This window comes from Suncus etruscus, chromosome 11 (assembly GCF_024139225.1).
Source record: "Suncus etruscus isolate mSunEtr1 chromosome 11, mSunEtr1.pri.cur, whole genome shotgun sequence".
Taxonomy (NCBI): Eukaryota; Metazoa; Chordata; class Mammalia; order Eulipotyphla; family Soricidae; genus Suncus; species Suncus etruscus.
In genome coordinates, this window is record NC_064858.1 from 94,637,826 (window position 1) to 94,649,772 (window position 11,947).

The following is an 11,947-nucleotide window of genomic DNA, read 5'->3' on the forward strand; positions in this document are numbered from 1 at the left end:
GGGTCACTATTAAGCAAAGAGCCAGAAACAGCGCCCAAACTCCATGCATATTGTTCCAACCTCCCTTCTATCCCCCACACCCCAAAAGAAAAAGGAGAAACCTGAAAAAAGATTATAAGCAGCTTGGGGGGGGTCTATAGAAAGGACAGGTATTATCTAGGCTGAGGAAGGACAGTAAAAGAAGTCACAACTGAGGAGTCAGAAATTTGAATGAGAATTGCAGTTGTTGAAGAGAAAGTCACCTACAAGGTCATCAGTAAACGAATGAATTAATTTATGCATTCTTTTGCTGACCACCTAAAAGGCAGTAATTACATGAAATTTAGGAAGGAAGAGCTTAAGGGATTTGGCTTTAGATACTAATTGTGATCTATAATTTAGTAACAACCACCAATTCTTATGGGGAAATGGTTTCCTCTTTTCTCATTTTCTTCTTCAGTCTTGCCTTGATCTTCTGTCTTTGGGATATCCATAGGCCCCTATGGATATACATATATACAAATACAAATAAAATATATGAAACTCTGCTTTGTATTTCCAATCATTTTTCTTGAACTGCAGAGAGGGGGAATTTCCATTTAATAATCTGGTTGGAAGTTTGAGCTATTCATCTCTCGCTCACCCTTGCTCCCAATAGTCAAAATACCAGTACTGTTCTTAACTTAACCCATGTTTCTTCATTTTTCTTCAAAGTCTCACTTGACTCCTCTCTCTTCCTGTAGTCCAGTCAGCTCCCACCATTTCATCCCTGTCCCAACAGACTTCCTGTACACATGTTTTAGAATATGCCATTCTTTAGAAAGAAAGAAAAAGAAAGATGGAAGGAAGGAAAGAAAAAAAATAAAGAAATTTTTTAATTGAATCACTGTGAGATACACAGTTACAAAGTTGTTCATGATTGAGTTCCAGAATATGTTCAATGTCCAACACCAATCACGTTACCAGTGCATGTTGCCTGCCACCAGTCCCACTTTCTCTCTCTTCCTGTCCTCCATCCTGCCTTCCTCTATGGCAGGGGTCTCAAACTCAATTTACCTGGGGGCCACAAAAGGCAAAGTCAGGGTGAGGCAGGGCCGCATACGGGATTTCACATGCAAAAAAAAGTCCTCAGACGTCATTATTAACAGTTTTAATTATTTCTCCTGAGCATGAATAGAACATTGAGTGAAGATCATGAACAGTTCTTCTGAACATGGCATCTTTTGCCTATTCCTTGCTGCCAGAGACTTGACAGCGCTTCTTCTCACAAATCTAAACCACATTTGGCTTTAGAGAGGAAGCAGTTGAGACCCTCAGTATGGCTTGAAGATGATCATCATTAAGTCTAGACCTGTACTTTGACTTATTGAAGTTCAATGTGGAGAATAACTTTTCACACAAATATGTGCTCCCAAAAAGGCACATGGTGTGCTTGAACATTCGTGAAAGCTCAGGGAAGCTGGGGGGCAATTCTCTCAAAAATTGCCCATGCATGTCTGCTTTTCCACTAATCTCCCTGAACTTGGCTTTGAGATCAGAGTTGCATTGCAGGTCAATGAGCTCCATTTAAAGCACAGGAGGGGCATCTTGCACATCAAAGGAAAAGGGGTCTACAAGAATTTGGAAAGTGGCTCTGTGCTTTTTGAAGTCTGCAAATCTGTGATCAAATTCCTTCTCTAGCTTAAAAATAGCATCAAAATATTTCTCACCACTGAATGGTATGCCTGCATCCACAAGTTTCTTGCATGCTGGGAAATGGTAAAGGTTTGTCTGAGGGAGCTGGGATTTCCATAACACAAGTTTTCTGGAGAGTGCTCTCACGTTGTCATAGGCAGCACTGATAAGCTACCCGGGCCTTGTAACATCTTGTTTAGTACAGTCAGCTTATGTGTGATGTCAACAAGAAAAGCTAAGTCCATGAGCCATTTGTGATCACTCAACTCAGAAACAGCATTCCCATCCTTCTCCATGAAGGCTTTCATTTCTTCTCTCAACTCAAAAAATCTTTTCAGGACATTTTCCCTGCTGAGCCAACATATCTCGGTGAAATAGAGCACATCTTCATATTCTGACTCCATTTTCTCTAAAAAAGCATGGAACCTCCTGTGCTTTAAGCCCCTGGATCTGATTTGGTTGATGCATTTCACAACAACAGACATCACATTGTCACACAGCAGGCATTTACTGCAAAGGGTCTGCTGATGGATAATGCAGTGAAGAGCAATGGCCTTCTCTACACCCTCCTCTTCAAGTTTTCTTTGAACAAGTGCCACCAGTCCATTTTTCCTCCCTGTCATCGATGGCGCTCCATTGGTTATTATTCCAACGAACCTCTTCGATGGCAAACCTGCATTCTCAATGGCATCACACAGATGCTGAAATATCTCATTAGCGATGGTCTGGCAATGCATTGGAATTATTGTGAGCAACTCCTCTGTCAATTCAAAATTGCAATCAACACCACGGACATAAATTGTGAGCTGTGCAATGTCTATTATATCTGTGCCCTCGTCAAGAGCAACTGAGTATGCATCAAAACATTTGGCTTTCTCACACAGTTGATGATAAATGTCACTTGACATGTCAGAAATGCACTCTGCCACAGTGTTGGCAGAAAGGCTGATTTTGCTAAACTGACCTTTCTTTTCTGGACAGATAATACTTGCAGCCTGTAACATGCATTTTTTAACAAACTCTCCTTCTGTGAATGGTTTCCCTGCCTTAGCAATCATCTCACTAACCACGTAACTAGCTTCGACTGATGCAACATTCTCTTTGGGTGCTTTCTTTTTTTTTTTTTTTTTGGTTTTTGGGTCACACCCAGCAGTGCTCAGGGGTTACTCCTGGCTGTCTGCTCAGAAATAGCTCCTGGCAGGCACGGGGGACCATATGGGACACCGGGATTCGAACCAACCACCTTTGGTCCTGGATTGGCTGCTTGCAAGGCAAACGCTGCTGTGCTATCTCTCCGGGCCCTGGGTGCTTTCTTGAAGAAATCTTGTTGCCTTATTAGACATACTTTAAGACTGGCAACCCGCTTGGCTCTCTCATTTCCTTGATATTTTGCACATTCTTCAGCATGTTTAGTTGAATAATGGCATTTCAAGTTGTATTCCTTGTGCACTACAGCTTTCTCTGAGCAAATAAGACATGTGGGGATGCCCCTGTGCTCAACAAAGAAATACTGCATCTCCCACTTTTCCTGAAATTGTCTGTGCTCATCATCAATCTTTCTCTTCACTGTAGGTTTTGATAAAGTCATGATGAAGGTATGATAAAATATAATTCTGTAATAAACTTCTCTTCTTTAGGCCTCTGATAATGTAAGGGACAGCGGGCAGGAGCAGCGGAAATGACGTCTGCACTAGGTGCAAAGTATTCGCGATTATTCGCTTTCCAAATATTCGCAATAAAAAATCGCATTAGTAAGAAAAAAATTGCAAAAAATCGCATTAAACATTTGCATACCCCGAACGAAACTGCGAATGTTTAATGCGATTTTTTTCTTACTAATGCGATTTTTATTGCGATTATTTGGTAAGCGAATACTACGATATTTGAAGGCCAGCCGCAGGCCACAAAATGTTGTACGGAGTGTCGCAAACAGCCCATAGGCTGCGAGTTTGAGACCCCTGCTCTATGGCAAACATTTTTCTACTATCTCTGTCTCTTTCTTCCTTTTTTTTTTCCTTTTAGACACTGTGGTTTACATAGTTACTGAAAGACTATTATGCATATCACATTATTACTTCCTTCAGCATTCAGTTCTTGTCTGGAGTGATCATTTCCAACTGTCATTGTCACAGTAGTCCCTTCTCTTTCCTAACTACAATTTCTCGCTATTTGTGACAAGCTTTCTGCCATGGACTGGTTCTCCTGGGCATTGTCTTTATTTTCTTTGGCATTATGACCACACTATTTTTTTTAATATATATCCCAAAATGAGCTCAGTCATTCTGTCAATCCCTCTCCTTCTGACTCATTTCCCTCAGTATATTACTTTCCATATTCATCCATGTATAAGCAAATTTCATAACTTAATTTTTTCTTAATAGCTGAGTATTTCCTAGTAGAGATGTACCACAGTTCCTTTATCACTCATCTATTTTGGGGCACTTGGGTTGATTCTAGATTCTGACTATTGTGAATAGTGCTACAATGAACACAGGAGTGCAGAGGGAGTTTCTTTATAGTGTTTCGAGGCCCCTACGTATATTTCCAATAGCAGTATTGCTGACTAATATGGAAACTCAAATTTTAGTTTTTCTAGAAATGTCCATTACTGAGTCTTCATTTACTGAGCCATATAGTATCTAAATTTCTTTTCTTTTCTTTGTCTTTTTCTTTCTTTCTTCTTTCTTTCTTTCTTTCTTTCTTTCTTTCTTTCTTTTCTTTCTTTTCTTTCTTTCTTTCTTTCTTCTTTCTTTCTTTCTTTCTTTCTTTCTTTCTTTCTTTCTTTCTTTCTTTCTTTCTTTCTTTCTTTCTTTCTTTCTTTCTTTCTTCCTTTCTTTCTTTCTTTCTTTCTTTGAGTAATGCCCATATTGTTTCTCCCCACACATGTGCCAGTTCCTGTTCTTTTTTGATGTGTGCCAATCTTTGTGTTGCAAGGTGTTATCTCATTGTTGATGATTAACAATGTGGAATATTTTTTCATGTGCCTTTTGGTTTTGTGTATTTCTTTGAGAAAGTTTATGTTCATCTCTTCTCTCCATTTCTTGATGGGGTTAGGTTTTTTCCTTGTTAAGCTTTATCAGCACTTTATATTATATTTGATATTAACCCCTTATCAGAAGGGTATTAGGTGAATAGTTTCTTCTGTTCCATGGGAAGTCTTTTTACCTTGGTCACCATTTCCTTTTAGGTGCAGAAGTCTCTTGGTTTAATGTAGTCCCATTTGTTTATCTTTGTTTCCATTAACTTGAACAGTGGTGCTTCATTCTTGAAGATACAATTAGCTTCAAAGACATGAAAAGTTCTTCCTATATTTTCTTCTACGTATCTTATAATTTTTGGTCTGATATCAAGGTATTTAATCCATTTTGACTTGATTTTTTGCATGATATTAAACATTTCTATGTTATCTTTTTTCATGTAGCTGACCAGTTTTCACAACACCACTTGTTAAAGAGGATTTCCTTGCTTCACATAGTATTTTCCGCCCCCTTATCAAAGATTAATTGATTGTATACCTGCTGACCCATCTCAAAATACTCAAATCTATTCCTTTGATCTGAGGGTCCATCTTTATTCCAATACCATGCTGTTTTAATTACTACTACTTTGTAGTACAGTTTGCAGTTGGTAAAAGTGGTGCCTCCATCTTCTATTTGCTGAGGATTGCTTTAGATGTTTGTTGAGGTTTATTATTTTATATTAATTCCAGGAGTTTCTGATCTATGTTTTTTTATTGTCATGGCTTTTCTTATAAGATTTGCATTAAATCTATATAGTGATTTGGGAAGCAGTGCCATTTTAATGATGTTAATCCTTCCAATCCTTAAACAGGTTATGTGTTTTCATTTCCTTGAGTCCTCTTTTATTTCTTGAGAAAGTGTTTTATAGTTTTCTTTGTATAGGTCTTTCATCTCTTTAGTCAAGTTAATTCCCATGTACTTGATTTTTTGAGACACAATTTTGAATGGGATTACTTTTTAATATCTCTTTCATTATTTGTATATATAAAAGCTATGGATTTTTCACATATTAATTTTGTTGCCTGCCACTTTACTATATAAATAAATTATTTCTAGAAGCTTTTTTTGTAGATTTTTTAGAATTTTCTAAATATAGAATCATGTCATTCACAAATAGTGAGAGCTTAACTTCTTCCTTTCATATCTGGATGCCTTTTATATATATATATATATATATATTTTTTTTTTTTTTTTTGCCTAATTGCTATAGCAAGTACTTCTGGACTACATTGAATAGAAGTGGTGAGAGTGGGCAACTTTCAACTTTGTCTTGTGCCACATCTTAGAGGAAAGGCTTTAGGTTTTTATCCCCATTGATTATAATATTTTCTGTGGGTTTGTGTAAAAATGGCTTTGAGTTTTTGAGGAAAGTAACTTCAAATCCAATTTTATTGAGACTTTTGTTAAATCATGAATGGGTGCTGGATCTTGTCAAATGCTTTATCTGAATCTACTGATATGATCATATTATTTTTATTTTATTAATATTGTGTATTATGATGATTGACTTTCATATGTTAAACCATCCTTGCATTTCTGGAATAAATCCTATTTGGCTATGGTGTATACTTTTTTATTTTACAGTTTGGAAGTTGGACGGCATTTATTTCAAAACTCCACTACTCTTCCTTCCTTCCTTCCTTCCTTCCTTCCTTCCTTCCTTCCTTCCTTCCTTCCTTCCTTCCTTCCTTCCTTCCTTCCTTATCTTTCTTTTTCTTCTTTCTTTCTTTCTTCTTTCTTTCTTCTTTCTTCTTTCTTCTTCTTTCTTTCTTTCTTTCTTTCTTTCTTTCTTTCTTCTTTCTTTCTTTCTTTCTTTCTTTCTTTCTTTCTTTCTTTCTTTCTTTCTTTCTTTCTTTCTTCTTTCTTTCTTTCTTTCTTTCTTCTTTCTTTCTTTCTTTCTTCTTTCTTTCCTTCTATCTTTTCTTTCTCTTTTCTAGAGATTCAGGGATTAACCTCTGACCATTGGAAAGATAACAGGGGAAGTGAGGCCTGAGGAAAAGCAGAGAGCCAGGCACGAACACTTGGTCCTCCATTGAATCACCATAACGAATACAGTTACAAACTTGTTCATGATTGAGTTTCAGTCATATAATGTGTATGACTTTTTTGATGAACTGTTGTATTCTGTTCTCTAATATTTTGTTGAGTATCTTTTCATCTGTATTCATCAAGTATATTGGCCTGTAATTTTTTTTTGTGTGTGATGTCTCTTTTCTGGCAGCATTTGGTATAAGGGTAATATTAGCTTCAAAGAAGCTGTTTTGGTATATTTCTTTTTTCTTCAATGTACTGAAGAGTCTGAAAAGGATTGGCAGTAGGTCCTCTTTAAAGATTTGAAAAAATTTACTAGTGAATCCGTCCTAAGATGCCCTTCCTTTACATGATTATCTTCACTGACACCATATCTTGGACATTTCTGCAGTGTTATCCTAGCTGATTTTGCTGCCTTAAAAGGATTTCCTGCACTTTTCATCCAATTCTTAAAATATATATTTTAACTTTTCTCAATTCCTATCAGACTTATTATTATGTAAATATTAAGTTTTGTCTGAATTATTGTGATTGATTCTTTTTAAGGATCTCCCTGATTATTTCATTTATGGAATTTATCTGCTGAACACCCACCAATAGCTTCCCCTTATACTTAGAAGAGTAACCAAATTCTTCATTTGGATCTTCATGTCTGTCTTGTCTAACTCTGCTAAACTCTGAGATTATCGCTTACCACCATCTTTCTTATTTACCAAGCCCTTCTGTCTTTTCCTTAAATATACTAAATATTACTTCTGCCTCAGGATTTGTCTGGGACATTCTTCCCAGACAACTGGCTAGATTTTTGTCTTCATTCATTTTAGGTGGCGGTGTAGGTGGGGAAACACCCCTGGTGATACTTAGGGAAACATATAGAGTTGGCAACCACTTTATCTCCTGTACTATTTCTCAGATCCATTCTTATGTCATTTCACATGTCTCCTTTTAGAGAAGACTGCCACTAGAAAAATGATCTTTATTCCCTCACTTTATTTTCACCTTTCTTTGTTTTCTCCACAACATTCAACATTAGATGAAGTTCTCAGTTTATTTGTTTTTTTGTTTTTTTGTTTGTTTGTTTGTTATTTTGTTTTGCTTCTTTCATGTTGAGCATGAACTCCATAAAAGCAGAAATCTTACCTGTTCAACTAAAAACTTTCATTATAATGACCCTGGAAAAATGATACCATCTGTTATACCCAATTCCAAAATAGCCCACAATGGTTCTCCTCTTTCACTATTCATATTCTTTTTTTTTTGACAGACATATTTTTTTTTCAGTTTGATGAATTTAGTTTATTTTTTAAAATAATATATTTATTTAAGCACCATGATTACAAGCATGTTTGTAGTTGGGTTTTAATTATAAAAAGGAACACACACACACCCTTTGATACATCCCTTTACAAGACTCCGGTTAGATCTATGCAGCTCAAATTTTGTCCTACAGAAACTATAATAAATATTTGTAACTGTTCATATGCAGTTTTAAGCCACTACTTATTAGATGATTTGTTATCCAATATAAAGTAGTCTGCTACAATTGCTACATTGTTCTTTATCTTGTCTTTTTGTTTTTAAAAAGCAGTGCTTGGCTCTGATCATTGTCTATAATACTACCACTATGCTAAGATTGTTTTGTGGTCTATATTCGGTATTTCTTAGGTCTTACTCCTGGCTCTGTGCTGAGAGATCACTCATAACGGGCTCTGAGAACTATAGTCCCAGGAATCAAATCCGAGTTTAATGAGTGGAAGATTAGTACCTTATCCACTGCATTATCATTCTAGCTTTTGCATTCCTGCATTTTTTTTCAATGGATTTTATGTTTTTGCTTAGGAACAGAATAAATATGCCTTAAGTACTTTTCAACATGATCATTTTACAATGGGAAAACTTCAACTTATTCGACCCAACAAAAACTACCTAAAAATATTATATAATTAATTTGAATTTTGTGTGGCATTTAAATTAATAAAGGCATTTTACTTCCCATACTTAAACCAAGCAAGAGGGATGTACTCTCACCTATAACTCTTCAGTCTATGATTCTATGGTGAGCATTCCTATTTTCCACATGTTTTTTTTTTAAATCCTCTTATATTAGACATATGCAAATTGTGATCCCTATTCCAATGTGTGTGTGCATACTAAACATTTATAGATAGCTATAGCTTGAGTCTAAGAAAATCATGAGCGTTGGGATTGGAAAACTTGATCATAATGATGTGGAAAGAATTCACATTTCAAGAATGATTCCCTTCATATTATTAATGTCTATGTAATGTTTATGTGATATAGCATTTATTTCTTTATAACTCATTTCTTTTTTTTTTTTTTTTTGGTTTTTGGGTCACACCTGGCAGTGCTCAGGGGTTATTCCTGGCTCCAGGCTCAGAAATTGCTCCTGGCAGGCACAGGGGACCATATGGGGCGCCGGGATTCGAACCGATGACCTCCTGCATGAAAGGCAAACGCCTTACCTCCATGCTATCTCTCCGGCCCCAGTAACTTCCGCCCGAACAGGGACTTGAACCCTGGACCCTCAGATTAAAAGTCTGATGCTCTACCGACTGAGCTATCCGGGCTCTCTTTATAACTCATTTCTTTTACATGTTTATTTTTATTGTCCAATTGTATATATTTGTTTATTTTATGGCACCTCCCCCTAGCCAACCATACCACTCCTTCATCTCCCTTCCCCAAACTTTAGTTCTACTGGTTTGTATTTCTATTTTGTCTATTCATCAATTTTATGTCTTTATATTGCACCCAGGAGTGAAATCATTCAATAAATCCCCTTGAGCTCCTTCCATTTTGCTATGAATGTAAGTATTTCATCTTTTTAATAGCTGCATAGTATACTATTATAGAAGTGTACAAATCTTTTTTATTCAACTATTTCTTGATGGGCACTTAAGTTTGTCCATATTTTAGCCAATATCGATAAATTTGCAAGAAACATTGGAGTGACAAAACTTTTTTGTGTGGATACCTTTATATTCTTTAAACTGCTACCCCTAGATAGAATTTCCATATTATGGTTGCTCCTTAGCTTCTTAAGGAGATATTGTACCTTTTCCTGAAATAGTTACAATTTAACAATAACAACATCCATGTTATTTTCTCTTTTTCCTTTCCTCACCAATAATATACTCTATTTTTAAAATTTAGTCCCTGTGAAATTATAAAGTTATTCATGATTTGGTTTCAAGCAAACACTTTCCTCCAATGACGCCCACCCTTGTTTGCCTACACTTTCTAGTTTCAGTACTATTCTTATTGCTACATTTAATGAAAGCCATTCTCTAAGTAATGAGGTGGCATCTCATTGTGGTCTTAATTTACATTTCCTGATCATCAGTGATAATGAGCATTTTTATATGCCTATAAGCCATATGTGTGTCTTCTTTGAAAAGTGTTTATTACATTTTCTTTCTATTATTTGATTGGGTTGTTTGTGTTTTTTTGTTGTTGTTTGTTATTTAATTGCATGACTTCTTTGTTTATGTGATGGCAAGTGTCCTCTGCATTCAGTATACCTTTGCATTGTTCCTGTTTTCCTTCGGTGTATAAAATATTTTCAATTCGATGCAGCTCGAATTGTTTATCTTTGCTTTGATTTTTCTTGCTATTTGGGTCCATTCACTAATGTGATGGAATGTTTCACTTTATATTCTATGTACTTTGGAGTCTTAATCCAGGTCTTTTACTCATTATGAGATTTTTTTTTTCCCCCAACAGGGCCTAAAAAATAGTCTGGTGTGTGTGTGTGTGTGTGTGTGTGTGTGTTTGTGTGTGTGTGTGTACCATCAATTTTCTCAGCACCTTAGATCCTTTTCCATAAATTTTGATAAATGCATTAATTATTTTCTAGTTTGTTGTTTCTTTTGTCTGTATTTATCTTAATACAAGAAAGACAGTGTGAATAATTCTTGAGTAGTGTAAAGCCAGATATTATGACACTGCAATTTTCCATTATTCCCCTGATAATTGCCACCGCTACTTATTCAATGAATTTTCCATGTAAAATTTAGTACTTTTGTTCTACTTCTTTTAAAGTTATAATCAGAATATTTATTGGTATTGTATTATTTTTGGTAAAATGAGCATTTGACTCCATTCATTTCTTTCAACTATGTATTCATAAGGCCTTCATCTCTTAGTGTCTGATTTTAAATCTTTTAGCAGTGTTTCTTTCTGACTGATACATTTTTTGGGGGGTAGGGGGGCCACACTGGTGACACTCAGGGATTACTCCTGGCTTTGTGCTCAGAAATTGTTCCTGGTTTGGGGGACCATATGCGACGCCAGGGATCGAATCAAAGTCTGTCCTGGATCGGCCGCATGGAAGGCAAACGCCCTGCCATTGCGCTATCGCTCTATCCCTCTGATTGTTTTCTAATACAGGTCCATTACCTTATAAAGAATACAATAATTCTTTTGAGTGTAATTATGAAAATAATTGCTTTCTTAATTTTTTTTGTTATTTGCATATAGAAATAAAACATTTTGTATATTGTTCTTGTAACAGTGTTTGCTGAAATCAATATCTCTGCTTGGGATAAGGGTCAAACAATGCCAGAGACTGTATGTATAAGATACCTCCTCCTTTGTCCTATCATATGATAAACAAAAATCATAGTTTTATTGTTCTTATTTGGACTCATGTATGATACTGACTAGCATAAGTTGAACTATCTTTCCTTGTCTAGAATGAATTTTATGTGACCATTCATATATGATCTTTTAGATACATATTGAATTCAATTTGCTCTTATATGATTAAGAATGTCTTGGCATCTGTGATATCACTGATATTTGATTTATAGTTTGGGTTTTTATTTATTTGTGGGTATTTTTTGTAATTTCTTCAATCTATTTGGAAGTATTCTTGACTCAATTTTTGGGAAAAGTCTAAAAAAGAATAAGTTAAGTTATTTAAAATTTAGCAGAATCATTAATAAAGCCATCTGTTGTGACTTTTTGTTTGGGGATGGCTTTTTAATTACTTTCAATGTCACACCTGTGATCCATCAATTCAGGTTTTGTAGTTTTTCCTTTTTGTCTTTTCATCTTATTTATTTATTTATCTATCTAAAATGTGTCTATTTTGTGTATGCTTTCACATTTATCAGCCTATAGTTATTTGCAGTAGTCTCAAAATCTTTTGTATTTCTATAATCTCTAGAAATTCTTCTTTTTCATTTCAGATTCTTATTTGAATTTTCTTTCTTTTTATT

At 35.4% G+C, this 11,947-nt stretch overlaps 1 non-coding gene across 1 annotated transcript; it reads right to left on the reverse strand.

The window, feature by feature from the left end:
* Positions 1-9,219: 9,219 nt before the first annotated feature.
* Positions 9,220-9,292, reverse strand: TRNAK-UUU (transfer RNA lysine (anticodon UUU)). Its single transcript has one exon. It is a non-coding gene; the product is annotated as a tRNA-Lys (tRNA).
* Positions 9,293-11,947: the final 2,655 nt, after the last annotated feature.